The following is a 27,292-nucleotide window of genomic DNA, read 5'->3' as shown; positions in this document are numbered from 1 at the left end:
TTTGTTAGTTTTGGTACACAAGCATATTTTACATTTTAGTACTTTTCTGCATTTTATTAAAAAGTTCAAAATTTAAGTATTTTAAAACAGTGAAAGTATACTAGCTGAGTCCTGTTATTAGTGGGTGCGTGTGTATATGTCTTTATTGCTAGATTGCATGACAATATTTCTTCTACAGTAAGATTGACATACCATCCTTCAAATAAATAAAAATTCCCATTTCAATTGATTCAGTTTGTCAAAATAAGTTAATATGCTAATGTGCAATTTATGTACATAATAACTTGGCTAGAAGAAATATATCACTTTGCTATTTTTTTACAATGTGGAATGCATAGCCATAGGAAAATTAGGAAATGGAATTTTATAATGAATACGTTCAGTATTGAAAAAGAATAACAAATAAAAAATTGATGGACGTATCATCAAGATCTAGTAACTTATAATCTACTTTTTACGTAAGAGAAAAAGTGTTAGTGTGATAGGATTAGAAAGACAGTTCCTAGTTTAGTTAAATTTGCAATGAGGGCAAGGTCTGCTTTGAGGAGCATGGAGATAAGGACCTTTGAGCAGCTCACCTAAAACTGGGTCACTCCGTGATGACTATTATTTCACTACTAGCAAGGCAGACAGCGTGGTGGCTGATCCCAGTTTGCCTGACACCATGAAGCTCTTTAAGTGACTCTGCTCTGCCAGGCTAGGAGTTATCCTTACTCTTGGGCTGTAGACTACATTGTAGGTCAGAGTTAGATGGAAGACCCATTCCTGAGCCAGTCCCAGGGAAGGGGGCAGGAGTGCCATGATAAATGTAGATGTACAGATCATAATGGGCTCTGGTGAATTAAATTCTATTTCCTTCATGGTCTCTCTGTGATTGTGTCTTCCACTCTTTCTCGGTATTTATGCTTTTCCATTTGCTGAAGGTCTTATTTTGCTTCTTGCTAATGAAATTGGGGCTTGAATTCCCACTATATTGTATGTTCACACTGTAATTTGGGATTTATCAACCTAAAGATCTTTGGAAAATGTACTAATGCATATTTAATTTTAGCGATTAATATAGATTTGTGGGCTACCAGTTAGTGAGATTTGAAATTATTTCTGCTCCCATTCCTTCTTCACTGTCACTTGTAAAAATATTAGAAAATACATTTGAAAGCAAAAGTAGAATTGCCTATAATCTTATCACCCAGAGAAAAACATTTTATATTTCTTTATGTATTCTTACAATGGAGTCACATTTTTAAAGAAATCCCTTATAATACTCACTTGGAGAATCATATTTAACTTCTATTGTTTTCCTACTCGTTTTTGCAGAAATAGGGAAGGACTCCAGAGCTTTGTATAAATGTTGCATTTGATTTTTTCTTCCTCTTCTTCCTGCCTCTGGGGAAAACGTTGGTACTTATCTGTTGAGTCAGTACTAAATTCAGCATGAATAATCATCTGAACTCTAAGAGATTAAGGTTTGCTCCATAATGTCTGGCTTGATTTCAACTCCGAAGTCTTAAATTGGGAGAACAACCAGAGCTCACAGGTACTAACTGGCCCTGGTGACTAATGCAGAACTTTTTTTCCTAAAACCCAGAGACAGGGAAGGGTGGGAATGGAAAAGAGCACTTCCCCTGATGATCATAATCCTGGAAACTCTGCCAGTGAGCTTCATTCTTTGGGCTAACAGCACTGTGTCTGACAAAGTCTGACCTTTCTTCAAGGCAAAAGATCCGGGATCTGTGAGTTATAAAAGGGACATCCTGCATTTCTAGGCTTTAAACCTGCCAAGCATGAGTTGCACATTTGGCTAGGCACGTAGGTGCCCTGCCTATCAAATGCCATGATGCTTGGCCTTGCACACACCCTTCTCCACAACTGCTGCTCTGAGTGTCTGGAATGAGAGCATCAGAGCAGTCAGTCCCTGCTGCTGCTGACTCCCCAAAGAACTCACCTTCAGCTCTCATCCAGAATATGATCAGTACTGCCTTTCTCGCCCTTTTCACTGAGACTATCTTCCCAGAAAACTACTGTAGTTTTGGACACTGAATGATCTTTAAATGACCTTTAGTGAGTGGAACAAAAGAAATGTATTTCTTCATGGCCAGAAATAGCAATGCTTCAGCAGATACAACCCCACTTTCCTGCTTTGCATACATTAGATGCCTTGGCACTTTTGTTACCAACAGGTTCCTAGAAGGTGAAAACTATATTATGAGGTCATGTCCTGGTTTTGATTTCTGTTCATTGCCTCAATAGATGTTGAATACCTTTCTTAGTCTCTTTTAGCCTTTATTTTCTTATCCCTAAAATAATGCCCAGGATTCTTAGCACACAGATTTGTGTGACGTTTAAGTAAAATAATGACTTAAAGTACCCATAATTTCTAGAACCTGGTACATGCTCAGTATATGCTCATTTTGCCTGCTGTCATATCTCTTTGTGACTCAGAGACCATAGCTCTTTTACATATCCACAAAGAGAAGATGCAATTTTACAATAATAACAGAACTCATAAACTAATGGGTTAGAAAGCCAAAGAGAAGCTAAATCTCAAGTTTCCCTTCTCCAAGTCCTAAAAATTAATTCATTAGACACATTTTTTAATATACAGGAAAAGTACACTGGTAGTACTCAAGTGCACAGTGAGTGAATGCTGGCTCTGTGACCACTAAAAGAGAAGCCAGGGTTCCCAGGGCCACGAGGGCCACATCACATAGCTCCCAGCTTCCTAATCCATGAAAACACAGAAAGTCAACAGAAGCATCCACTGAAAATGAAACTCCACCACTGCTCTGGGATGGCAATGTGTAGATGATGGTACCCAAAACATTCAAGAGAGGAAAAGCCTCCTTACTTCCAACAGCCACTGGTTTTGTTCATAGTAAAAAGAAAAGTGTGGTAGAAAAATCATGACACCTAATAATATCTAAGAGCAAAGAAGGCCTAGAATACAAAAGATATGGGTGAGTAGTACTTCATTTTATAAAACCCCCCCACATTTTCTTTATCCTACTCAGCCACTAAAAAATGAAAAATTAGAGATATTTATAGCTAAATGGATGCACATTGAGGAGATACTCTTAAGTGAAATAAATAGGACACACATGTATAAGTACCAAATGATTTCTCTAGTATGAGAAACTGAAAGTGTAAATGAGGACTAAAAGGTATAATAGATAAATTAAAATAGGAAGAAAAGAGGCAAAGGGGAAGAGGAAATGGGAGGGGTAGGGAAAAGGAAAGAAGGGAATGGAATTAATATGAGAAAATGAAAAAATGGAAACAGTCTTTGTAAATAGGGAGGGATGGAGGGGTTGAAGGGAGGGCAGGGCAAGGGTGAAAAATAAGAACCAAGAGAGACTATGTAAAGGTGCAAATTTCCAATGATGAATGTCATTATATTGTATACCTAAAATGTATCAATAAAATAAAATTTTAACAAAACAGATTAACAGCAGACAGGCCAAAAAACATGTAAAATATATAAAACAATTATACTAATTGAAGGTACACTTTTAGATATATTGTTCATGCTGGATTACAGCAACGTTTTTCTTTTTTTTCCTATTGCCTGTCTTTTATTTTACACTGTGTATATTGGGTTTCTCATATAACAGAAATCATGCAATATTTAAGTTTGTGTATAAAAAGACATCTTAATACCAGTGCAAGGTCTGTGAACAGTAGTTTTTAAGGTCACAAATACACTTAGTACACAGGGTTGGGGATTTAGCTCAGTGGTGCTGTGCCTGCCTGGCAAGCACAAGGTCGTGAGTTTGATTCCTAGTACTGGAGGCAAAAACAAAAAGAAAAAACAAAGAAACAAGTAGTACGTAGTCCTTATCCCATGTCCTGCTTCATCCAGTCCCACCCCAGAGGCAACTACTTTTTAAAATTCCATTTGTTTTGGTTTTTTTTGAGACAAGACCTTGCTTTGTAGTTTAAACTGGCCTTGAACTCACTATGCAGCCTAGGCTGGCCTCGAGCTCATGCAGTCAATCCTTCTCAGCCTCTCAAGTGCTGGGATTATAGGCACGCACCACCACAACTGGCAAAAATTCCAACTCTTTTAATGGTTGCCATCATGTAGCCAACAGACTCTTCTGTTTGTTTGTTTGTTTATTAAAGTCTTTGGAGATTAAATCTCTGGAACAGAAAGTCAACCAAGAGTGAACTTTAACATTTCTACATTCTGCTTTCCACTTCAACCTCCCCCTGACTCATTTCAGTATATTTTTATAAGTTTATCCATTGACTAGCTCTACAGTTTTGAATGGGGTCACAAAAATCTAGTTGTTTGTATAGTGGGGTTGTGTTATGAAGTTAGTGAATAACCAGTCTGTAGCTAGCCAGCAAGTTCTAGAGGACTACTAATGTATTTTGGGGGGGGGCATGTTATTGCAGTTCTATTACATGTAAACCTCTTAGTTCAGTTATCATTTGCATATTTTTAAAAAAAATAACAAGTGTTTCAAGTAGGAAATTAGTTTTATATCAGAAGTCTGGAGTTAGACTGATTAATCTGTTCAGTGACATAATCAAGGAACCAGATTCTTCGTTTTTCCTTCTACTTTATTAACTAAGAATGCTGGCCTTTTTTTCAGATATGCTCTCCTTAGAGTGATCAGATGGTTTCTTGGGGCTGGGTTTCATGTGCAAACATAAGAGAACATCCCTGTTTGTATACGTAATTATCTCTGTGAATCTTCCTAGAAGCTTCCAGCAAACTTTTCTTAGTCATTTCATTGACCACAATTACTTCAGAGATACATTTCAAAACCAGATTCTGGTGAGAATGGGATTGTCATGATTATCTGAAGCCAAACTGTCAGTTGTTGACAGGAGATGGGGTATTTGAGGTTTGTTAGGAGTGTGGAAGAATAATTGGTGGGTAGTTAGGATAGTCAGCCAACAGGGTAAAAAAAAAAAAAGAATATAAAAGATAATAAAGTTAAGATCTGACCTGGGGAGGCAGCCGGATGCAGGGGAAAAACCTGTAGAAAGCCACCTCAGGTAAAAGTCTTCTGTATGCTGTGCAAACGCATATCAGCAAGCCAAAAGCTACTTCTTGAGAAAGTTGGTTTTGGGGGACCTTAGTCCCTTCTTGCTGCTTTAGCAATATACCTTAGGCTTATAAACAAAAGAACATTATTTCTCTAAGGTCTGGATGTTGACAAGTCCAAGATAAGCAGACCTGACCCTGGTGAGGGCTCACTGTCTATACCATGGATGGTGGTTTGTTGTCATGTCCTCACATGGACAAAGGAACAGAAAGGTGGAGAAGGGAAAAAGCTCTTCATCAAGCCCTTGTATAATGGCACTGTGTCACTTATAATGATGTAGCCTTCTGGATTAGTCACTTCCTCAAGTCTCTCTTCCTAATAGCATCACCTTAGGGGTTAAATTTGGACATGAAGTTTGGAGGGATACATATGTTCAAACCAAGGCTTCAAGTAAAAAATAGCCTATGATAATTGTTTATGAAAGAAATTGGTGGAAATATCTGAAGCTTCCAGGGAATCATACTGGGTAAATGCTAAGTATGAGTGAGTAAACACTGGTACAAGACTGTGAATAAAAACTCAGAAAAGGGTAAAAATCCCTGTAACAGGTCTCTTCCTCCTTTTCCTTCAGATTGTTACTAAAGAAGATAGGAAAGATTTAAAGAAAATATTAGAAGGTTTGTGAAAAACCTCTCAATGTTAAGTTAAGAAATGTTGATCTTTTGAAGAATTAAGTTTGATTTGATTGCTTTTATTCATTATATTTTCATTTGTAACCTCATTGATTTCTACTTTAAATCTTAGCACTTTTCTTCTGCTTGTTTTAGTTTTAAATTGATCTGATTCTTCCAGTTTTATTAGGTGAAAATTTATGTTGTTGAGTTAAGATCATTTTTCTTTCCTAATGCATGAATTTACTGCTATAAATTTTCCTCTTAGCACTGCTTTTATTGCATCTCACAAATACTGATAAATCATATTTCCATTTTCATTACGTCAAAATATTTTAAAATTTGTCCTGAGCCTTTTTTGCTAGTATATTATTTAGGTATGTGTTGTTTAATCTTCAAATATTTGAATATTTTCATGTATTTTTTATTACTTATTTCTAGTTTAATTACATACACTGAAACCATGAGCCAAATTAAACCTCACCTCCTTTAACTGGCAGGTTTTGGGTATTTGTCCCAGGATGGGAAAGCTATCAAAGGCTGGTGGTGCTTAGGGTTAACTTGAATGATGTGCCACTGCTTGGGCGTGCTACGGACTTACTGACATTCTGCCTTTTTGCCCTATCAGTTTCTGGAAAAGGGGTATGGAAATCTCAAGTTATAATAGCAGATTTTTCTGTTTCTTCTTGCAGTTCTATCAGTTTTGCCTCACATATTTTGATGTTCTGTGGCTAGAACCACTCATATTTAGGGCTGTTTTCTGGGAGAATTAACCTATCATTGATGGAGATCATTATTTAATTTTCCTCTTTATCCCTCATAACTTTCTTTGTTCTATGTATATATATATATTTGAAATTAATATAGCTACCCTAGCTTTGTCTCTATTGTTGTTAGCATGGCATATGTTTTTTTCCTTAGATTCTTTTATTGGTACATTTTAGGTATGCAATAGGTTCACATTTATCTTTGGGTGCTTGTACCTGTACATGATATATCTTGGTTCTTATTTTTTCTCCATTTCCTGTCCGCCCTTCACCCCCTCCACCCTTCCTTATTTACAAAGACTTTGCTTCCATTTTTTCATTTTCTCATAATTTTTCCTTTCCCTTCCTTCCTTTCCCCTACCCCTCCCACTTCTCCTGCCCCTTTGCACATTTTCTTCCTATTTCCCATTATCAGTTATTCATTTTAATCATTATTTACACTTTCAGTTTCTCACACTAGAGAAACTATTCGGTATTTACATATGTATGTCCTATTTATTTTACTTAAGAGTATGTCCTCAATATCCATCCATTTAGCTAAAAATGTCTCTAGTTTCTCATTCTTTATGGCTGAGTAGTACTCCACTTTATAAAAAAACCCACATCTTCTTTATCTAGTTTCCAGTTGATGGGCACTTGGGCTGTTTCAAGCTTTTGTTATTAAAACTGTGCTGCTATAAACATGGGTGCACATATGTCACTGTGGTATGATGCTTTCAATTCTTTTGGGAAGATTCCCAGCAGGGGAATGGCTGGGTCAAATGGGACCTCTAGTCCTAGTTCTTTGAGGTATCTCCATACTGATTTCCACAGTGGTTGGACCAGTCTGCACTCCCACCAACAATGGAGAAGTATTCTTTTCTCCCCGAAACCTCGTCAACATTTGTTGTTGGTTGATTTCTTTATAACAGCCATTCTTTCTGGGATGAGGTGGAATCTCAGTGTTGTTTTCATCTGCAAGTCTCAAATGACCAGAGACGTTCAGCATTTTTTCATATGTTTATTTCCTGCTTTTACTTCTTTGTCTGAGAAATGTCTGTCCATTTCAGATGCCCATTTTTGAATTGAGTCTTTAAATTTGGGGGGGGTCTGATTTTTTTTAAAGTTCTTTGTATATTCTAGATAGTAGCTCTTTGTCTGAGGTACTGCTGCTAAAATATTTTTCCCACATTGTAGGTTGTCTCTTAGCTCTGTTGGTGGTTTCTCTTGCAGTGCAGAAGCTTTTTAATAAGATGAGATCCCAGTTGTTGATTCTTTGTGCTAGTTCCTGTGCTACTGAGGTTTTGTTTATAAAGTCTTCTCCTATCCCAATGTCTTCAAGAGTTCTAGCTGATTTATCTTCCAGCAAGTTTATTGTTTCTGTTTTAATATTTTTATCTTTAATCCACTTTGATTTAGGTTTAGTGCATGGGGATAGATATGGGTCTAGTTTTAATCTTTGACAGGTTGAAATCCAGTTTTTCCAACATCATTTATCAAAGAGGCTATTTTTCCTCCAGTGTGGGTGGTTGGCTCCTTTGTCAAAGATGAGATGGCTGGGTATGTCTGGAGTTGTTTCTGCATCTTCTAATCTATTCCACTGATCCTCAGGTCTGTTTCTTTGCCAGTGCCATGCTGTTTTTATCACACTACCCTTGTAGTATAATTTCAAGTTGGGATTGTGATACCCCCTGAGTATGGCATATGTTTTAAAAATTTCTTTTAACCTGTGTCTTTATATTCAAAGTAAGTTTCTTATGGGCAACGTATAGTTGAGTCTTGAAATTTTATACTATGATTAATATCTACACTGTTGATAAGTATTTTCTATTCATTACATTTGTTCTTTGGGTTTCTTACCCTCTCTTCTGTCTTTTCTCCTTTTAATTGAGCAATTGATGATTCTATTTTATCTCAATATAAACTTTTAATTTTTAGCATAGTTTGTAACACATTTTAAACCAATTTAAATCCATTTTTAAACACTAAACTGCTTCATGTGAAGTATAGGTACTTAATAAGACAAGATTCTCAATTGCATCCTTGATAACATTTCTATCATTCATTTTACTTTTACTGTAATCAGTTGATAAATTGTTACTATTATTATTTTAAGAAGAATTATATTTTAAATCTATAAAGAATTAGAAAAATAAGGTATTTGGTTTTGCCAACAGAACTCAGGTGTAATTCTTACCTTTGTTTTTCTATTGGGGTGTCAGGGTGAATTTCCTCAAAAGGAATGTTGTGTGTGTATAACACTCACATTTAATTATTAGGACTATTTCTGTTGATGAATTATTTATTTTATTTTTATGAGTTGTATATTATACAATGTGTATTTACCAGGAAAATAAAATATCAATAAAATATTAAATTTTTAATATGTAATGAGTGTTTAAACATCAACATTTTCAACATCAACTATTTATTTGCTCATACAGTGTAAAAAATAACAACAGAAATAAATTCTTATGTGAACTACAATGAAAATACAAATAGTTTACCATAAAAAAAATCTTTACTTCCGTTATCATACCTAAGGCAGTCTTCATACATGAAAACAGCGTGATACATACAAAAGTATAGCTTACGCAAACAGAACATGTGTTTTTTTTCCTGTCTTCTTTTGGTAGTCATCTTTTTTGTCTTCCTGTTTTGTCAGGAGGTTTCTATTATTTATACAATGTGCACTTAGCAGAAAAATAAAATATCGATAAAATAAAATATCAAATATGTAGTGAATATTTAGAATAAACATCAACATTTTCTACATCAACTGTTTGTTTGCTTAGTAAGTCTAAAAAATAACAGCAGAAATAAATTCCTATGTAAATTACAATGAAAATACAAACAAAACTCTACCACAAAAATAATCTTTACTTCAATTATCACACCTAAGCCTGTCTTCATACATGAAAACAGCATGCTCCATACACAAGTATTGCTTATACTCATAGCATGTGTGTTTTGTTTTCTTGTCTTTTTGGTAGGACATACTTGCCATTTTGTTGGTTTTCCTGTTGTCTTAGGATGTCCTTGTGATGAATCACCTGTCTGTTCACTGATGCACTCCAGAATTCTTTTGCATAGTTCCTTGGGTAGATACATATTATTCTTCCTCTGTTGTAATTGAACTTTTATCAATTCCAGTCCCAATCTTCTATGAAAATTTCTCCATGATATTTTCACTTGTTGTTTTCTTTGTAAACTATAAAACTATTTATGCCTGACACGTTTAAAATACAACCATTGGCCAACGCATTGTGTTTCTAGTGGAATCATAGTTGCTGCATAACTCATCCACAACATCTACTCTGCCTTTGGTTTAAAATGTAACCATTTCTGGCTTAGTTGTGTTGAGGTTTCACTATAAATCTTAACATCATGGTGCAATGTTGTCCTTACCAATGCTATTTTGTTTTTCTTCACCATATCTGCGGCCAATGTTATGTCTTTCTGAAATCCAAGGATTGTACTATATAATTCTCTATTTTGAAGTCGCAATATTTCACTGAGAGTTTCTGCTTTGTTCTTGAGGATAGCTCCTATGCTGATCAACTGATGCTCTTTTAGCAAATGTAACATCAGTGGGTAACTGGTGAACCAATAGTCGAATGTCACATTTTGATGAGTCTTTGAACTAGGAGCAACAAATCTGTTCACAATATCATTAGGTTTATTACTAAACAAATAAACACCTAGTGGCTGAGTTCCAGGATAAATTCTTAAATTAAAGGTGTAAAATATCTTTGCATCTAGCAGTGCATATATTTTTATACCATATTTGGAAGGTTTATTCAGCTAAAACTGAAAGCTACAATGACAAGGAAATGCTGCAAGTTGTTCATCAATTGTCATGTATTCAGATGGTGTGTAAATTGCTTGACAGTTTGAAACAAACCTTTCCAACAATGAGCAAATAGCTGTCAGGTTATCCATTCTTTTTCTTCCTTGGTGGGTGCTTTTGTCATCAAACTGCAGGCAATTTTGAAGGAAACAAAATCTCTTCAGTGTCCTTATTCTGTAAACCTCAAGGCCACACCCATCACTTTCCCATAAATCCTTTACATTCTGACAGCTAGAATTTGAAAGACCTTCTATGTACAGTAGAAGGCCTTCTATGAAGGCCTTCAGTTCAGATAGTGAGGTGTCAAAATAAATAAACATATTTTCAAGTATTACTATTGGTACATATAGAATGTTTTACTTGTACTCCATTATTAGTGTATTTCACAATATCTTGTAGCATATCATTTGTTGCAAACAATTTCCGATGTTGAATCACAGTGCTGGCATGCCATCCAATAGGTTTCACCCCTGCCAAAAACCTAATAACATTTGCCCACCTAACTCTAATGTTGGGATCATTCAGGCACACGTGACCATTTTGTAGCATTTTAACTAGTCAAATTTGTACTCCCATTGCTGTTTTCTTCTCATCTGAATCAAAGCCTTCATTTCCTGTATCTCTGTCACTTCTTTCTTCATCTCACTATTGCATGTTCTTTGGCTCACATCTTCAACATCATCATCTGCGCACGAGTCACCTGATGACTCACTTTCTACCTGCCCCCAAATTTGCAAATCCAGTTTTTCATGCACCATTGCACTGAACTGGGCTAATTCTTCAAGAAAAATAAAAATAAAACATTTAAAACAAATCCTAAGTGCTCAGAAATGTAACATGGAGTGTTAAGTGGGTAAAAACTCACCTGTTACTACTTTGGCACATGCTCACACACCTTGCTGCTTGTCTACCAAGTAGGCAAACGCAGAGATTGCTTCCTGTTTTCCCCAGGCACAATTACTGTGAGGCACATCCAGGTTCCATTAAGGCAAAGTACATATTTACATTAAAAATGTATGGTATAGGTGTCTATAGCCCAACAAGGGGATCCCTACAGGGAAGATATATTTTTCTGGTTTCTTTCAAGATATTCTCTTTGTCTTTGGTTTTCTGAAGTTTGAAAATTATGCAGGTACCTACATGCTTGTACTATTTTGTTTCCTTTTCTCTTATAACATTACTCCATTTTTTGCTTGAACTGTCTGCAACTATGGTTGGTACTTGTTATTAATTTTGGAAAGTTCTTAGCCATTATTTCCAACACTGTTTCTACTTCATTCTTTCTTCTCCTCTAGTAAGCCACACATATACTACACCCATAGTTCCTGGTAGTTTTGTTTTATTTATTTTTATACTCATTTTCTCCTTTTCGGGGAGCTTCTATTGACTATGTTAAAGTGCATTGATTCTTACCTCAATAGTGCTCAGTCTATGGATAAGTCCATCTTAGACTTTGCTCAGTTTTATTATACTTCTTTTTAAGTACCTCTTTTTGATTCTCTCTTAAATTATTATATTTCTAATTACATTACTTGCACAATTTTTAGGTTGGATACTTTTTCTATTAGAATATTTGTCAGATGAATCATAGTTTGTAAAATAAAATGACTTTTGGATAATTACAGCATTTCTGTCATAGTGAGTGTGGCTGTGGGAATGCCCCTCACATTCTGCTTTCCCTTGCCTGTTAATAGACCTTAAATATTTTTGTTAAAAGATGAATGCCATATATAGGGTAATGGTGAGTGAGATAAATAGGCTTTTAGTGTATGGTTTTGTGCAAGTTTGTCTAGGAATTTGACTGTGTTTAATTTTATAGCTCTAGGTGCCAGGGCCGACAGATTTCTTTGGTGCCCTTGATTTTTTTGGGGGGGGGTGTGTGTGTGTTTGTTATTGCTGTTGATCAGATTTCCTTATTCTCTTTGAAAACAGTCGTTCTGAGTCTTGTGGCTGTTCTTGTACAGGAACCCTGTTGATATGGTAGTATGGAAATATTTTATAAGTTGTTATTACATCGATTTTAGTGGAAAGAGCTCTGTATGCTAATAGGGAGTAAAATGAAATGAAATCAACTATGATGTAAAGGAAAATAAAAGCAAGGTGCAGAAGAGTATTTATGGTAGGCAAACAGTTACTTATACTTTCAGAAAAAGCTAACAAAAAGATAAAACTAAGCCTAAATAATATGGTCTCTTCCTTGGGTAGGCAGAGGACTAGGTGGAAGGGGCAATGTGAAAGTAAGCATCTATGAATATTTTTCATTATATAATTGATGTTTTTTAAAAGTTAATTTTTTAATTATATATTTTTTAAAAGTTAAGCTAACAAAAAGGAGAAAAATCTCTAAATTAGAAAAAAGCTTAAATGAGTGAAAAACTATCAGAAGATGGCCTGACTACACGGTAAAATAATTAAAGTGACTTTAAACATGATATTTTAACTCTACATACCTAGAAGGATGGAATTGAAAGAAAAAAGAGTGAAAGTAATTCTGAAGCTTTTCTGGTATTATTTTGGGAATATTTGCATTCTTATTTTGAAAAATTATACTTACATTTCAAGTTAAATATATTTATTAATTATATGAAAAACCAATGATTTTATGTCAGAAAAATAAAAGTTTAACATTGAATAGTTAAGTAGTCTTAATTTAAAAATAGAATTATCAATACAAATTTATGATTTGTTCTCTTAAAAGACATAATTTACCTCTGATCACTGAAGAGAACTAAAGACAAGTGCAGCCAGATTATGGTCCTAAATGATTCATCTTATAAGAAAGAAATTAAACTCCCTGGAGAAATATGCAATTTCACTTCTGGGACAGGAAATATAAAAGAATGGCCTGCAGTATTCTGTAGGTCAGGAAGTATGAGAGCTGTAAACATCTAGTCGTGCAGTGATATCAGAAGCACACAGGAGAATTCAGTTGAGACAAGATGGTAGAGACCCACTTTTTTCTGTTCCTCTGCACAGTATAATATAAAATGTGGAAATAATGTAAAAGACAATCAAATGAACTCCAAACAGTGGTTTGAGACCCCAACACAGAAAGAGCAAAATAGTGGTCTATGCTTCTAATCAAAGACACTAGCCACCCTGACCCAGTACTTTCCTATTTTTGACAAAATGACAGGTAGCATCCCAGGCTGGTTCTTACCAAGGATCCAGTAGCAGCCTGTGTGACATAAGATGAGGCCAACTTTATGGGCCCAGGCAACGGATTTGGAGAATTCATTCACGAGAAGGACCCTCTTTCCACACTACACCTGAAATTCTTCCTTGCCAAAAGATAGTGAGGTAGGCACATGAAATTGATAAGAGGTTCTCATCTACAGGAAGAAGCCTTTCCTGGAAGCCTCTGTATTCACATCTGCCATGACTTCTCCCATCCAGGAACAAGAAGTCAAGGGATAGAGTGAGAAGGACCCAGTCATAATGATGGTCCAGGCTGAAGAAATCTCTTTTTGTCTTTCAAATAGCACCAACACAGACAAATGAGCATCCTAGAAACATGAGGCAAACCAAGTAGATCAAAATAATATCATGGAGTCTCAGAAAACTAAACTGCCAACTGCAATCACCACTCACACAAGTTGGCTAAGACATATCTGCTATCCCTAAACAGGGCAACTGCCAGCTAAAATAGAAGCTTTAAGGAGGCCTTCAGAGTCTCTTGATGTAAAAGACAAAGTGTTCGTAATACAAAGAAATTATCCATCAAGAAAGAACCAAAAGTCACAACTTGAATGAAAAAAAGACTATCAACTGCATTAGTCACCTTCCCATCACTAGGACAAAATATCTGATACCCAGAACTTAAAGAAGGAGAGGATTAATTCAGTCCATGGTTTTGGAAGATTCAGAGTATGTTTTGCTAAATCCAAGGTAGAAATGACATGGTGGAAAGTATGGTAGGGGAAAAGTGCTCAACCCTTGGTGGCCAGGTAGGAGAAAGAGAAAGGAAGGGCCAGAGAGGGAGCGATACTCCCCAAAGCCCACCCCAGTGACATATGTCTTCCAGCCACGCACCGCTTCTTAAGAGCACATTTAGCTATGGACTCATCAATCGATCAATCCATGAATGAATATAGTAACCCCATGAGTCAATCAACTTTCAAAATTTTCCACTTGTGAGAACACGTGTGACTTTTGAGGGAAATTGTAGATCTAAACCATGGTATCAACTGACCATACTGAGAAAAATCAGATGTCAGAATTTTCCAATAAGAATTTCAAAGAAACCATCATAAAAATTCTTCAATAATCAATTATAAATTATCTTTAAAAAATGAAAAAATAGAAAATCTCATCAGAGAAATAAAAGGTATAAAAATAAAATAATATAATCTTATAAACAAAAACTTGCAGGATAGCTCAAGAGTTGAGTCAAGATAATAGATGATTGAATCAGTAAACTTAAAAATTCCACTATATTCAGCAACTTTAAACAACAGAAATAGTGGATTAAAAAAAAAACATGAACAGGGTCTCATGGCTGTAACACCAACGAAATATCTAATATTTATGCCACTGGAGATTCAGAAGGAGAGGATAAAGAAGGTGAGTCTGAAAAGGACTTCAAATAAATAAAGGCTGGAAAGACTCCAAATTTGGAAAAAAGACATGAACCTACAGATTCAAGATTCTTAAAACAACTCAAAAAAGAAAAAGAAAAGGAAATTCAGAGTACAACATATAGAAGTGAAACTTCTGAAAACTAGGATGAAAAAAGTCTTAAAGGCAGTGAAGGAGAAATGGCGCTTTACTAGCAGAGGAAATAACACTTTAAACAACATTGCATTTCTTCACTGAACCAAGAAAGTCAGAAAGAAGTGGTATAATGCATTTAAAGCGCTAAAACAACTGTGAGTTGTAAATTTTATATCCAATGCAACTATTCTTTAGAGGTACAGGGATAATAAAGACACTTTCAGACAAGGAATATTTCTGCCAAATACTAGCTAACAGAAAGTCTCAAGCACAAAAATATGATAAAAATATGGAATTTCTTTAAAAATGAAAGGAAGGACAATGGAAAAACAGAAATGTAAGTATATACCAAGCATGATTATTTTCCTCTTGAATCTTATGTCATATTTAATGATTGAAATAAAAATTATAATACCACCTAATTCTCAATATTTTAAAAGGGGGGAAAGTAAAGAGACCTTGCCAAAGGAAAGCTACCATGCTATACTTGAAATGGTAAACTTCTGTCACTAGTAGGCAGAGCTATCAATATCCATATCATCTATATCTATACCTACCCATACATGCATAGTTGTATATGCTATGTATGGGTATTGCCCAGAGCAACCATTACAGAAACTATACAAACAGACACATCCAGGACACTATAAATAAAGAAACCCTTCTTCTTTGTTGGTGGGAGTGCAGACTGGTGCAACCACCTGTGAAAATCCATATGCAGATACCTCAAACAACTAGGATTAGAAGTTCTATTTGAGCCAGCTTTTCCCCTGCTGGGGATCTTCCCCAAAGAACTAAAAGAATCATACCACAGTGATATGTGCTCACCCATGTTTATAGCAGCAAAGTTTGTAATAGACAAAACTTGGAAACAGCCCAAGTGCCCATCAAATGGAGACTGGATAAAGAAAATGTGCTTTTTTAAAATATAAAATGGAGTACTACTCAGCCATAAAGAGTGAAAACTAGAGACATTTAGAGCTAAATGGATGCACATTGACGCCATACTCTTAAGTGAAATAAATAGGACACACGTGTAAATACTTAATAGTTTCTCTGGTGTGAAAACTAGAAGTGTAAATTAGAATCAAAATGTATAATTGACATTGTGAAATAGGAAGAAAAGGGCTAAAGGAGTAGGAGAAGTGGGAGGGGTAGGGGAAAGGAAAGAAGGGAAAGAAAAAATATGAGAAAAGAAAAAAATGGAAACAAAGTCTTTGTAAACAGGCAAGGGTGGAGGGGGTGAAGGGAGGGCAGGGGAATGGGGAAAAAAATAAGAACCAAGATACATCATGTACAGGTACCAGATCTCAGTGATGAATGTGACTGTATTGTATACCTAAATTGTACCAATAAACTTAATGGTAAAAAATAAAAAAAATTTTTTTCAAGCAACCAACAGAAAGGCAACAAAAAGAAATGAGGAAACGAACAGAATACAAGCTATAAACGGCAAACCTGTATGGTAACGTAGTTACCTTAAAAATGGACGGTTTAACTATATCAATCAAGTGTTTAGCAAAATAGATTTTTGAAAAGAAGACCATGACTTAATTATATAAAGAAAGTATAACAATCAAAGAAGTTTGTAGACTTTAATTCTGATCTACGTAAACCACTTGCGAGCAGGTATCTTTGATGCTAATTATGAGAATTTAAAGATGAATAGTGAATTAGCTATCAAGAAATCATTTCTGTTTTGATGTCTTGCTGATAGCACGTAATATTTTTAAAATGTCCTTATCTGGTTAGTGAATTGTGGAAAGGTTAAAATAATGAAACATCTGGAATTTAAAGAAATGCTCTACAGTGTAGATGAACAATTTTCACAATACTCATAATTATGGAAGGTCTGTCACATTTAGTGGTGCTCTATTCCCTCCACTTCTGTGCCAGATTAAAAGCTCCTGCAATAAAACACTTCATATAAAGTTGGTTCTAGATCTTATATAAGCAAGGAGATAGACAAAAGAAAAATTGTTTATAAACAGATGGATAGAGAGCTTATATATGAATGCTCTGTTTTTAATTAAAATAAATATGAGGAATTCATAACAGATTGCTCTTGAATTTCAAAAGCATGTACATTTTTACATTGTTTTTCTAAATGACAACAGGTACTACTTGGGTTCTTAAATTATGGAGTTTTTGTTTTCATATTTCTTAAATGATTTTAAAAACATAAAATAATTTAAATATCTATATTTTCAAGTTTGCTCTTTTAGTCACAAAATTTCATCTACTTTTTTGTGATTTGAATGAATGACAAATGAGCACAAAGAGCAGGGAACTGCTCGATCTCCTTATGCTTTCTTGCTAATTAAATGTGCATTTGCTGCAGAAATGGGAGATGTCAAATTTTACAATTCCAATTAATTGCAGATGCAGAATCATACTGGCTGAAAGCTGGGATGCCACCACATAATTGGTTGGCTAGACAGCTGTAGCTAATGGAATGGGTGGAGTAGAAGCCCCTTTCCCCCGGGGCTGGTGTCTTTGTCCTTGCTGTAAGCAGTCATCTATGAAAACCTTCTACCTTTTTCCCTGTTATCTTCATTTTTCCCAGCCTCTATGTATGCCTTCGTATTGGTCACTTTCCCATTCATGAGACAAATTCCCAGTAACCACAACTTAAAGGAAGAGAGGTCTTTTTGGTTTGCAGATTTCAGAGGAGTCAGTCCACGACTGGTTGGCTCCAAGACAGAAAAGGTGTGACAGAAGGGCTCCATGAAGGAAAGCTGCCTGTCCCACCAGTCAGGAAGCAGAGAGAAATGAATAGGGGAGGTTTTAGGGACAAGATTATACCCTTCCAGGTCACATCCCATGACCCACCCCTCCAACCAGAACTCACATCTTAACAGCAACTACTGAATTCACCAATGGATGGATCTGATGAGTATAGTGTACCCATGATCCAATCACCATCCAAACATGAAATTTGTGGGTGGGGGAATATTTTAGATCTAAACCATTACATCCACCAATATCACACTTCTTACAGTCCTCATGTTCTTTAGCCAGCTCAAGATTCAATAACTTTGTTGTAGATATCAGTCTAGAGACAGACTGATAACCAAGGAAACATCAGTTTTATTGTTGCTATTAAAATACAATTATTTTCCCTAAATAATCATCAGAACCTCTGAAAAGCAGAATCACCTGGTGGCTCCCAGTGTTAGCATTCTGAGGGTGCAGAGTGTCCATTCCCAAGGCACCAGGTCCATCCAAGATTTATTATTCTTTCCTTGTTTTGGGAATGTGTGTATGTATGCACTGGAGTGTGAGTAATGAAATTCTCTGTGGGATCGTGAAACACACTCATGGCCTTGGATTCAAACATTCATGTATTGGGCTGGGGATTTAGCTCAGTGGTTTTGCTGCCTGCTGCACAAGTGCAAGGACCCAAGTTCGATCCCTGGTACCAAAACAACAACAACAAAAAAACATTCATGTATTTCTGCTCTATGGCCTGCCAGTAAGCGAACAGTCTTTTGGAATAAGTTTCTATTCCTGGGATTCCTCCATGAAGAGGAATTTTTCAGCTTGTGAACTCTGCTTATTCTGAATGCACATGCATATAAACACACACACACACACACACACACACACACACACACACACACTCCTAGGAACAATCCAATCAGCCAGGTTTTCATCGTTCTCAGCATCACCTAAATCTGAAGACCTATAAAGAAAGGATGGTGCAGAGGCCAGAGTCATGGAGCTCGCCCGTTGAGGCTACTGAGTGCCTTTGTGGACTGACAGTGCCTGTTCAAAGCTCTGCCAAGTGTACTGCATGGAGAGGGAGAGAAGGAAGCCAGGCCATCAGCAGCTGACTGACATTAAATGGTGCTTATAACATGCTATTACATGTATTTTCTTGCTTTATCTTTGCACTCATTCTGTATATAGATGAATAAGCAACAAGGTGTTAGGCAGTTTTTCAAGGCTGGATAATTGTTTCATTGGTCCACTCATTTACTAACACATTCATCTTTTACTAAGATCTCATTTTGAGCTAGTCACTGTATCATATGCCTGAGATATATTTGTTAGAAAAACAAGCATGGCTTTCCTTCTCAGAATTCATTAACTAATAGAGCCCAGTGGTATAAATTGACTATGTAAATAATCACACCCATATTTTCATAAGAATGGAATCAGGTAAGTGTTGTGAAGGAAAGAAATACTGACTGACCTTGCAGAACACATTACATAGGAACATGACTCAGACGTATTGGGTCTTTGAGAAAATACTAATGAACATGAGTGTGAAAGGTGGTGAGAGTCAGTCAGACAGGGAGGGTCATGCTCAGGAAGAGCATTTTAGACTGAAATCCCACCTGCAGAAAAGTCCTGTGACTCGACATTTTATGGCATCTTTAGGAAACTTAATCAAGGCCAGTCTGACTGAGATCAGAGACCAGCGTGAAGAGTGAATCCAGAGCAGAACAGAATAGGGCAATGGAGAGGTTGACATTTAATTTGTCATGATTCTTAGAATAATGGGAAACTGCTATAAAAATCTCTTAGAAACAAGATGGACAAATGGCTTAAAGACAACATCAGTTATTATCAGTAGTTCAACCAAGCTTTACCTTGGTTATTGGCAGTACAGATGGGGATATCTGGACAGATTTCAAGTTTATTTAGGAGACAATGTCAACAGCACTTGGTTGAAAATAACAAAAGGTTAAGAAAATAACAAGGGTGATTCCTGGGTTTATGGTGTGTGTAGTTGAACTAGTGTCACTCACAGAAATAAGAAAATCCAGGGGCTGGAAATGTAGCTCGGTGACATCACACCTGCCTGGCAAGCATAAGGTCCTGAGTTCGATCCCTATTGGGGGTGAACAAAAGAGGGCTGCTTTGGGAGGTGGAGAGATTCAAAGTTTGACCAAGGCGTGGGCTGTGATAAGATCAGTGGCCATGCAGGCCTCTGAATGGAGATTCTGAATGAATGTTTGAGCCCGTGGGACTGCAGTTCAGAAAAAAGGCTCTGGATGAAAGCTGGGCATTGGGGTGGCACCTGATAATATGGATGAAGATGATACTCCTGAGATGAGTCATAGTGAGGACAAATAGGGTTTTAGACACAGCTTTGAGGAACGCAGTCAAGTGGGTAGGACGAGAGGAATGATCCTGCCAGTATTTCTAAGAAAGAGAAGCCAGGAAGCCAGATGGTTGAAAGATGTAAAGAGCCCCCTGCATGGCAAGAAAGATATTTTTATGAGGACAGCGGGCCATTTCAAAGGCCTGTGGTAAGATGAGCACCAAAGAATTCTCCTCAGATCTTTGAGAGTACCGAGCCTCTCGATTGGAGCTTCTCAATGGCCTTGAATGCTCTTCTTTGAGAAGAAAACTTTTACTATTCACACTCCCTTACAAGACCACTGGGTTTCCCTCCATTTCCCTCTGTCCTCTCATTCAGCCATGGACCCTGTCATTCATTCCTGTACCACTTCTAGTTACGTCCTTTGCATGTTACACTCCGGTGGTTTTGTACTGGAGGACTTTAATTTACATACTGAAATTCATAGCTATGTTTTAGTTTTACTGATATATTGCATGTCCTACATAGACAAAACTTTTGTACCCCAAATTAATAAAAATTCACTAATATTTTAATTTTAATGTTTTTCTAAAATTTATAATTTTAATCATTATATTTTATAGTAACCTTTATATTTTATAGTAACCTTTATATTTTGTTTTATATATTTTATATTACAGCCTTTATATTTGATATTAACCTTTATCAATAATTAATTTTGATGTAAATACGAGGTAAAGTTGTAACTTTGTCTCTACATTGCTAAGTCACTGTTTTGAAAACACACAGCAAATGTCTTCCTCACCAATTTAAAATAAGGCCTCTACTGCTCTTCCTCCATGAGTACTCTTGAGAGGAACTGTTCAGAGCTCTGCATTGCACAAGCTGGCAAACCAATGAGAACTGAAAAGGTAAAACTGGAGAATATTGAAAAATGGTAATATCAAACACAATATTCATGATACACAAAGTATTAATGTTTGCTATGTCATTGACTTAAAAAATTATAACAAGAGAAATGACATAAAAATGAACAGTATTCTCTAGAAATGATGAGAGCGTGCATACACACACACAAGCACACCCCCCCAGTGCACTCATATTATGTTTTTCCTTTTCTCATTTATTCCTTTCCCTTCTTTCCTTTCCCCTACCCCTTCCACTTCCCCTTCCCCTTTAGACCTTTTCTTCCTATTTCACATTATCTGTTACACATTTTGATCCTTACTGACACTTGCAGTTTCTCACAAATGGAGCACTATTCAGCCATAAAGAATGAGAAACTAGAGATATTTATAGCTAAATGGATGCACATCAAGGCCATACTCTTAAGTAATATAAATAGGACACACGTGTAAATGCACTCATATTATTATTAGTCCTTAGAGGCAACAATATTTTTGGAGTAGCTTATCATTTTTCGTTTCTTGATTTGTTCACAGTCTGATTATATCACATGGGAGATTCAATATACCAAAGAGTTTATTAAACTCTTACTTTCAGCTCTCCTGAAATAATTTTCCATCCCTGGCTTTAGTGTTTGTAGAACAAAAGTTCTGGCCTCTTCTTCATTAGATTGGAGAGTGTCTGAAGGTGGGGGTCAGCTCCCATCTCCTTGTGGGTCACCTCTGGAGCAGAGCTCAGCCCTAGGGAATAATACATTGCAGTGGTTCTTTCCCTTTTATTAGGTGTGAGGTAATGGAACACATGCCATACCAGGAGGGGAGATAATATATATTTTGTGCCATGAAGGTAAGTAGAGATTACAGTGGAAAAAAAGGAGAAAAAATGTATAATTAAGATAAAGTAAGAGTATGTCTGTCTAAGTTTAGAAATTACTGCATCTGTGTACTATTCAGTGAATACAAAGAGAATTCCTTACTATTTCTGGATTGTGAGAGTGAGAACTGACATCCTTTGAGCTGGGACTAGCAGGGAAGCAGAAGTGATCTAGGAGGGGAGGGAGACATTTGCCATGGTGTGGAAAGGACAGCAAGGACATGAGTGTCCCATGAGGCACTGACGCTTTGAGGAGTGAGCTGTGGTTTGTTGAAGCTGGAAGCTTCTGAGAGCTTGAAGAGCCTGCAGCAGAGCAGTGCAGCTGGCTGCATGGTGCTGGGCAGAAGAGCTGCATCTGGAGTTTAGAGACAACAGGAGGGGAAGCTGGACTGTGGAGGGTTTTGTTTATCCTGTTTTCATTTGTTAGGACACATTTGTAGTTCATAATGTTTACATTCCTTGTGGGGAGTTGACTTGTGTATGTAACACATCTTAATTCTTTTTTCATCCTCTTCCCTTCTTTTTCTCCCTCCTCCATTGACCTCTTGATCTCCTTCCTTTTATTTTGTACATATTTGCAGTACGTAATGTTTATATTCCTTGTGTGGAGTTGGTACATGTACATAACACATTTTAACTCCTTTTTAATTCCTTTCCCCTCCACTCCCTCTCCCCTTTGAGAAAGATCTATCTCCCTACATCCTATTATCTTTTATGTTACTTTTTATTTAAACTTTGGGTTTCTCATATAAGAGAAACCATGTGATAGTTAAGCTTGTGAGTCTAATTTATTTCACTTAGCTTAATTTCTGTAAATGACTCATATATCAGTCTACATGGCAGAGTAATACTTGATTGTGTATAGACAGTACATTATCTTTATTCATTCATCTCTTGATGGAAATATAGGCTGATTTGAAGATTTAACCATTATGAACTATGGTGCTATAAATATAGGTATGCACTTGTCACTGTAATACGATGTCTTTACTTCTTTTGGGAAGAACTGTGGTTTTGTAGATCACCCAAACAGCATCAAAAAGGCCGTGTGAGAGGAGATTGGAGAGAGGAATTGTTTGGGGGACATTTCACAATACTATAAGGCTGGAGACTGAAATTTAACTAGGATCAAATACATTTTACCAATCCCCTGTTTTGACTCTTGCCTGCCTCGGTGCAGCAGCCTCCTAATTAGTGTTCCTGGTCCCATCTTCGGGTCTCTCAGGCTTTTCCTAGGGCAGAGACCTCAGTGACCCTCTTGAAATCTAAACCAGAATCTGATTATGTTTTTGCTCTTTTCAGAGCCTTCCAGTGGCCCCATTTTTTCATAATAAAAGGCATGATCCATACGATGGCCCATAAGTGCTGATCTGTATTGCTCAGCTCCATGCATGGTGCACCCTTGTTATTCCTCCAACATGAAAGGATGGTCTTGCCTTAACCCTATTAACTAGGTGCTGCTTTGGTCTGGAATATTCTTTTCCCCATAGAATTACATAGCAAAAAACTGTTACTTTCCTTGAGTCTTGATACAAATATCATGCTGGCTATCATATTTAAATTGCAACCTACCCTGCACTCTCATCTCCGCACACTCAGCTCTAACCCTCACCAGCAGCGCTGGACACCTTCAACCACAGTAAAATCATCAACTAAATTATTAGTTGGCGCATCTTATTCTTTCCCCTAAGGTGTAGACGCCATCTGTATTTGATTCACGATACATTTCAATTACCTTAGAGATTGAGTCATGGTATGTTTCAATTATCTTAGAGAGCAGGTGAACACAGTATACATCAAGACATTTTACTAATGAAAAATAAAGGGCTAAATTGATGATGAAGGAAGGATAAATTCTGTAAATGATTTGAAGATGTAAGGGGCTGTAGAAGGCAACTGATGAGATATAGAAGGTATAGGACAGACAGAGAGAAGAGTACAGCACAGCTATTATTTTGTGGCTGAAGGTACCATTATTCCAATCAGGTAAGACAAGGAATACTGTACTTCATAAACTAGAGGAAAAAAGACCACTATTTCCCTTGATGGTATGTTCACTTTGAGAGGAATACAGGATGTTCAATGATAGGTTTTGAGAATAATCAAATTATCAGTATTGATAAGGTTATTAATCAGAAGTGGATCTCTTAAATATCTTCCACCTTCTGCATTTAATATTAATAAAAATGTTATTATCATGAATTGATTCATTATACAAAGACTTCAATAATTATCTATATTTACATATAGATTTACATGTCAAAAGTGTGGTCTGCAGAAGAACAGCATCCACATACACTGAGCAATTGTTAGAAAAGCAGAATCTTGGGCTCCATTCAGACATACTGTGTTACAGTTTTCATTTTAATAACATCCCCATGATGTGAATTCCATTTAGAATTTAAACTGTGATGATCCAGAACAGGGAGACCAGGCAACTTTCAGCTTCAGCACTTCTCTGCTTCCTATTGCCTGGCTGAGGCAGAAGCTCAAGGTCCATGCAGAAAACTGTAGCAAGAAAAGGCATACACCATAAAATCTTAGTTGTTTATTTTATTAAATAAATGAATCAGAATCAGTGTAAGTCTTTGAACTTTGGTAACAGTCTTGAGTGAGCACAGAGGCAAAGGTAATATGGCACTTTTATTATCAAACATACACATACATAGATTTATGTATGTGTGCATTTATAGAGCCTTGCTGCTTGATAACAGGGATGAGTTTTGAGAAATACATTGCTATGTAACTTCATCCTTGCTCAATCAAAACTTCATAGAATGTATGTAGGCAGGCTGATATGGCTACAATGTAACTAGGTGATGTAATCTTCTGGGATCACCATCATGTATGGTATTGGTTGTTGACCAACACAATGTTCTTATATGACTACGTATGTGTGTGTACATGTGCACACACACAAATTATTTATTGTGGCTGTCTCAAACTCTCTCATTGCTATTGACTATCCTCATTCCACATTAGCTAAATCATACTCTGAACCTGTGGCCTCCCCCCACCCATCTTGTACTCTAGTGCTCTTTTCTTTTTAAGAACTCAATCTGTTTTCCTTGATGTTCTCTTTGCTGCCACTCTTTTACTCCTGTTGTTGGTAGAGTTGGGAAGGTTATGTGTACCTTATCTTGGCTTCCAGTTCAATGCTACTAAGAGGAAAAGAAGTTATAAACTCTAAGGCTTCTGCTCATATGCAAAGGTACTTATGGAAATCAGCTATGGCTTCCATAGACAAAAGAACAGAGGATATACTTAATTCACAAAACTGGTCTTTTTAAAAATGCAGTGCTGAGGATTGGACCCAGGGCCTTCTTAAATAAAAAAGTGATCCCTCAAAGTTCTCATGTGTTCACCAGCAGGGCTTTGGGAAGGTGATTGGATTGTGAGTGTGTTGTAGCTGAATGTGCTGAGATCTGGTCAGAAGAGGCAAGTCACTTGAGTAGTAACCTAGAAGGGTATATTTCCTCCTTGGCTCCTTCTTTTTTTTTTTTACAGATGCAGATTTAGTAATAAACAATGGTGTGCCTGTTAACTTTTTAAATTCAAAGGTAACCAACTACTGCAAGTGTTTTACAGTGCAGCATAAATTAAAGATCAAATACATCCAGAGACTCAGCTTGAAAACCCCCAATCCCTCCAAGTGCATCAGCGGAGATGAGCAACACCTGACCATGGTTCTAGGAGCAGAAAAAGAGGAAAGAACAAAGATTTCCAAGACAGTCTTCAAAGACACGTCCAGGGACATCACTGAAACTGCTTGCTGGAGTCTCATGTAAGAATGGCCTCAAAATAATTTAAGTTGTACTTGCTTGGGAGCCAGCGGACTCCTCGGCCAGAGAAGGCAGCGGGGCAGGAGGTTCGGTGGAGTGGGTCTTGTTGGGAGAAGGCTCTGTCTCCGTGTCTGAATGGAAGACCATCATCTTAGCGTCATCATTTTTCTCAGTAATCACCTCTTCTCTGGTGGCCATGGCGACCCTGCACCTGATCACCTCCGAAGCCAGGTCTTGGTAGGGCAAGTTGATGCTCTTGTGCGCAGCGCTCTTCTGTGCCATGCCCGGCACCCAGAGGCTAAAGGAATCTCGATGCAGTGCACCTGGGAAGCTTTCAGTCCTGCTCAGCTTAGTGTTTAACCGCTTTCATACCTCAGCTTATGGCTTGGCTAAGAACTGGACTCTGATCCCACACCTGAGCTACTGCCCCTCCCCAGAGGAGGAAATAGGCACCAAAATGACCACTCTTTTTTTTTTTTTTTTTTTTAAGGAGCCCAGGTGCTTCCTGGGCATTACGACTCGAGCAGCTTTCTTAGGCCAAGACTTTTCTACCACGTTGCTTCTGCCTTGAAGTCAGCTGACCAGGTATGGTAACCATGAGCCAAAATAAACCTCTTCTCCTTTAAGCTGTGGGTATAAGGTATTGTGTCTCAGGGATGAGTAAGTGACTAAGACAGATTTTGGTACCGAGAATTGAGCTGTTGCTGTGACTGTACTTTGACCATGTGGTTTAGAAGCCTTTGAAAGTGATTCATGGAAAGAGTTTGGAAAGGCTTGGAGATGCCATCTAGAGAATCCTTAGAATTCTTCAAGCTGAACTGAATAGGAGAGTCTGGTTAGATCTCAGAAGAGCAGAATATTCATTGAAATACAGACAGTACCAGGTTTAGGAGGTTTCAGTTGAGGAACAAGGACTCCATTTTCAGTTGGACAGGAGGTCATGTGTGTTATGTTCTAGCAGAAAATTTGTTTTCATTTTTCTCATGTCCTGAGACTTTATAGGAGGCTGAAATTAAGGATGGCAAACTAATTAATTTGGGGGAGGACAAACCAAGGTAGCACATGGATATTTCTGGTAGCTTTGAAGCAGATTTACACTGCAAAACAGAAGCAAAAGCTCATTTAAAAAGTTTTCAATTTTGCTAGAAAAAACATACATGCAAAGTTGGAGTTAAGAACACAGTTGCTGAAAGATTGACATTAAAAATAGCCAATTATTTTGCATGAGGACAATAGAAAAATATGGTTTGAGGCCATCTCAGGAATTAGTAAAACCCCATCCTTCACTGGTGCAAGGGTGTAAAAGGGTAAATGTAAATTCTTCTGAAAGACTTTTCTTTGAGAGCCCCAGGATGCACTGATCCAGAGGGTCTGCCTAAGGAATTGGTTCCCTGGGATTTGTTTCACATAGTTCAACTCTCCATGCACTTAAGGGCCTCTGCAGCCATGATGCAATGGGACCCAGCTATTGCTCTAGTTGGCAGAAGACCTTGGAGTCATCCACAGGAAGTCAGTTGTGGAGTCAGGAGGTGTCCACCCAAAGTTCTGAAGAAAGTCTGCAAGTAGGCAGTGCACTCCTGAGAAGACAGTGCATAAAGTTGTAAGAGTGAAGCCAAAAGTGCAGTTGAGATTCCAAGAAACTGGAGAAGCCAGGAACATGAAATGTCTGTTGAGGAAAGGTGCAAAGAGTGAGCAAGATGC

At 37.0% G+C, this 27,292-nt stretch overlaps 1 long non-coding RNA gene and 1 pseudogene across 2 annotated transcripts in view; one reads left to right on the top strand and one right to left on the bottom strand.

The window, feature by feature from the left end:
* LOC147824865 (uncharacterized) overlaps window positions 1-26,178 on the top strand; it is a 54,333-nt gene extending 28,155 nt beyond the window's left edge. Inside the window, exons 2-3 of one of the 2 annotated variants that reach the window (XR_015441621.1) lie at window positions 25,370-25,593; window positions 26,082-26,178. This is a non-coding gene — a long non-coding RNA (uncharacterized LOC147824865). The remainder of the gene's footprint in view (window positions 1-25,369; window positions 25,594-26,081) is intronic. The other variant, XR_015441622.1, reaches the window with a different exon arrangement.
* On the bottom strand, window positions 25,616-25,951 carry LOC147824866 (myocilin opposite strand protein pseudogene; annotated as a pseudogene).
* Window positions 26,179-27,292: the final 1,114 nt, after the last annotated feature.

This window comes from Heterocephalus glaber, unplaced genomic scaffold (assembly GCF_053883595.1).
Source record: "Heterocephalus glaber isolate CG9 unplaced genomic scaffold, H.glaber_assembly_v1.0 deba00001531, whole genome shotgun sequence".
NCBI lineage: Eukaryota > Metazoa > Chordata > Mammalia > Rodentia > Bathyergidae > Heterocephalus > Heterocephalus glaber.
This window is presented reverse-complemented; position numbering and strand designations above follow the sequence as displayed.